General features: G+C 38.8%; 1 long non-coding RNA gene across 1 annotated transcript; it reads right to left on the minus strand.

Moving 5' to 3' along the window:
- Positions 1-2082: 2082 nt before the first annotated feature.
- Positions 2083-3176, minus strand: LOC128144087 (uncharacterized). Its single transcript, XR_008235971.1, has 2 exons — positions 3052-3176; positions 2083-2264 (listed from the first exon to the last, which is right to left on the minus strand). It is a non-coding gene; the product is annotated as an uncharacterized LOC128144087 (long non-coding RNA).
- Positions 3177-3641: the final 465 nt, after the last annotated feature.

Below are 3641 nucleotides of genomic sequence, written 5' to 3' on the forward strand. Positions count from 1 at the left end.
AGACAGGGCTTATTTTTATTTGCAAGAAATAATAAAACTCTGCAAAAACAAAGTTGAGAACACCACCACCACCACCTATGTTTTTATTTATATGTTTACAAAGAACACAGTGAGCTTTCTAATCTGGTGAGGTGACCGTGGGACACTCTGCAGGAGATTACTTGAAGAGAAGAGAAAAATGATTTTATTTTTGCTACGTGTTAGTATGTTTCGTTTATGGCATGCTCTTAGTCATTTGAATACTGAGGAAGTAACTACACAGCACAGAGTCAGAAGAGCCTGAATGCATTTCTGGAGTTTATTTCTAGCATATGGTGAAAGTTCACAGTCTAGCTCAGAAAAGGCATTTAGCTATTTCCGATTGTTTAACTTTGGCTTGCCCCTGCCTACTGAATAATAAGGTAGGTTACGCACTGCAGTGGTTGAACAAAGTCCCTCTCCATACTTCCATTGTGTCATTGCAGGGGATCATGGGAAGCCCCCTTTTATTTTTAATCTTCCTGTAACTAAAAATACCTTAAACCAAAATAATACTTGCAGACAGCTTTTTAAAGCTATCTCGAAAATGAGGCTTTTCTTGGTCAGTTAGTGATGTTATTTTGCTTAGCAGAGTATTTTCACCTTTTCCTCCACTTGTTTGAACTAAATTACATTAAAAGGTCTTTATTACAACCAAGCCATCAGAAACATTTACTTTACTCCTAAACTTACTCTGAAACTTTTTAAAGTTAATGTATACATTCCAATTAAACTTAGACTTTGGCATAGGCTGCACCAGTACCTGGTTCATAAGCATACACTTGTAAAAAATCAGTACATAAATCTGTCTATCCAGAGAAATCCTTTGGGTCTGAGTTGGTATATTACAGAGTTGTTCCTCTCACCTACAAGCTTTGTTCCTCTCATCTACGAGCTTCTCCTCACGCTTGATATCACAACCAGATTCATCATTACAGATAAGTCCTCAGGCAAAGATCTGGTATTCAGCTTTGAATAAAACCTATATTCTCCAGCAAGGCCCCCAGACCTCTTGCCTAAGATCTATTTTAGTAAATTACTCTCTACACAAACAATTCAGTGAGCATTCCTTATGATTTCTGCCACTGATGGCAAACCATGCATCCCTCATGGGTGTGTATCGATACAGTTAGACAGAAGTAAGTGGAATGGCATCTCTAGAAACCAGCAAATCATCAGGCTTTATTTTACTCTCCCTCTCTAGCTTGAAAGTATGAAATAGTCTGTGGTGTAAAAGAATAACTATTTTAACCAGGTCCACCTTTAGAAGACATTGGAGATGGCAGGGAGACATTTAAGTCATTCAGGAAAGTAGCGGGGCAGTTTAGAGTTATGGGATCAAAAGCAGTTCAGGGGGTTTCAGCTCAAATGGCCTTCAGTGAAATAGTTAACTGTGTTCACATTGGCAAATTTTAAGGCTATTCAATCTCTGGATGGACACTGAGCACTTAAGACATCTCTTAGTATTTCGGTTGTATGGTGCAGACTCAGCCATTAGTAAAACATCAGTCCTCAGGTGATTCGTGGCTGGGACTTTTATGGCCACATGAGGAGGAAAAAGTATGCAAAACTGTGGACATTTATATCCTGGTTCACAGTTCTATGGAAAGGGTAAAGGATGTGAGATACACCACAGCCATGGTACCAAAGGTTGTAAATGCCTCTGATCTTACTGTGACTGGCACCATCTTATGCAGCACCGCTGTTCCTCTATAACATACCACAATGCTCAATTCCAGAAGCATAAGCTCAGTACGAACCAGCACACATTACCGCATTACACCAGCGGGGACTTTCTTCCTTTCTTTGCTCCCTGCTGCTTTTCCCTATTAGCCTTGTTGTTCTGCTCTGTTAGGTCTGCATTCCTGTCAAGTTCCTATCTCTGCTAACTCTCTTAGTAAGGGCAAGACTGGGAGATTTTCGTGATTCTCTCTCTGCCTTTGAAATGCAACGTGTAGGAGGTGTGAGGAGAAGAAACAGTAGAGAGCTAAATTAGCACAGAATGAGGAAAATTGTGACCAAAAAAAAAAAGGCTAGCAAACAAACAAACAAACAAAAACTATGTATGCTCACGATTCCTTTTCATTTAGAAGCTCAGTGTATTTTTGTGGATGATGGATTGCTCCAATTTAGAAGGTGAACATACTCAACCCGGTGACCTTCAGCAATATGTTCAAGGTCCTTCAAGCGGTACTGAAATCCCACTCTTCCCTTCATCGTCCATTTGATGGACATCTAGACCACATCTTAACAGAACAGATAGATGAAGAATGATTTAGCTATTTTGTATATTTCACACAATTTTAAGAACAAAAAATACCAATCCACGTGGATAGGCCTGATCCCAAATCTCAGCTACAGCTATTTAAACAGACAGAGGAATTGGACCCAGGATTTTGTGTCTGACTTACTACAGCAAAGGCCTCAGCTTTGAAAAACACATTTGAAGAATTCAAAATAGACTTAATTCATGGTTATGTAACTGAATTATTTTACTTTTCATTATGCAGTGAAACTTTGTCGTGGAGAATTCTAATTCTTGTTAGGAAGTTTTGCATTTTGACAGTTTGTATCACCTGATTAGCACAGAAGAAGAAGGGGAATTGTGGGAAAGCAAGTTAACTAGCCTGTTTTTGCTAAAAAGCTAAGCAGGTAAATATAGCTTTGATTTTTATGTTATATTCATTCAGTTTTATTGTCAACATATTCATATCACTAATGTCCCTAACGGGCATAACTCAGTTACCTGGTCATGATTAATTTGCAAACCCAGGAAAAAAATAAAAATTTTCACCCTTTAAATCAGAATCATAAATATCAAATGTGAAGTTAAAAAAAAATCAGATGAAATCCAAGACTCTATAGATCAATAATCGAGGAAGAAATGGGCAAGTCAAGAGACATGCCAATGTCTGAGCAGAAGTTAAGGCCTATACTGCATAGAAGGCGACCCAAACCTGCTTGCAACTCCCCCTCATGAGGCAACAGGTTGAAACAGTTCTTAAAGTCATACAAAAAGTGACAAGACATTACCTGGGAATTGGAAGGGGAAGTCATGATATGATCCAAAGCCGTAGTGACAGTATTTAACAGCGCTTGCTTTCCTTCATAAAGCATAGACTGAAAAGTTCTGAGCAAAATCTCTCTGTCAAGAATGAAACACTGATTATTGTCAATAAATTAGAACATTGCCCAAGCACTGCCTACATAACCTGTGTATAACACATTGCCATTTCTTTTCTGCCCATGTGCATACTTTGGCCTACAGACTTCTCTTTTTTCACTGTGTTTGGCAGTGATCTTCAAAGGACTCCGGTTTTTCAACAACATGTATGAAGGGATTTGACCTCCTGGGACAAGCCACAGCAAAATAAACAAAAAAGCAGAAGCTGAACTTTGAAATTATCAACATTCAAGCAGGAGTATGAAGCCAAACACTGTCAGCCCTCAGTAATATCCGTGGAGGACTATAGGCAGTTACACCCAGAAAGGAATGAAATTAAGGTAATGGTTTCCTAACCCTGATAAAAAAGTGACCTATCAATTAAGAAAAGTCCAGGACAGGTTGCTTAAAACTAGCAAGCTTAGTTTCAGAGGCCACAAACAGAATTTCTGCAGGTATA

This window comes from Harpia harpyja, chromosome 1 (genome assembly GCF_026419915.1).
Source record: "Harpia harpyja isolate bHarHar1 chromosome 1, bHarHar1 primary haplotype, whole genome shotgun sequence".
Lineage (NCBI taxonomy): Eukaryota > Metazoa > Chordata > Aves > Accipitriformes > Accipitridae > Harpia > Harpia harpyja.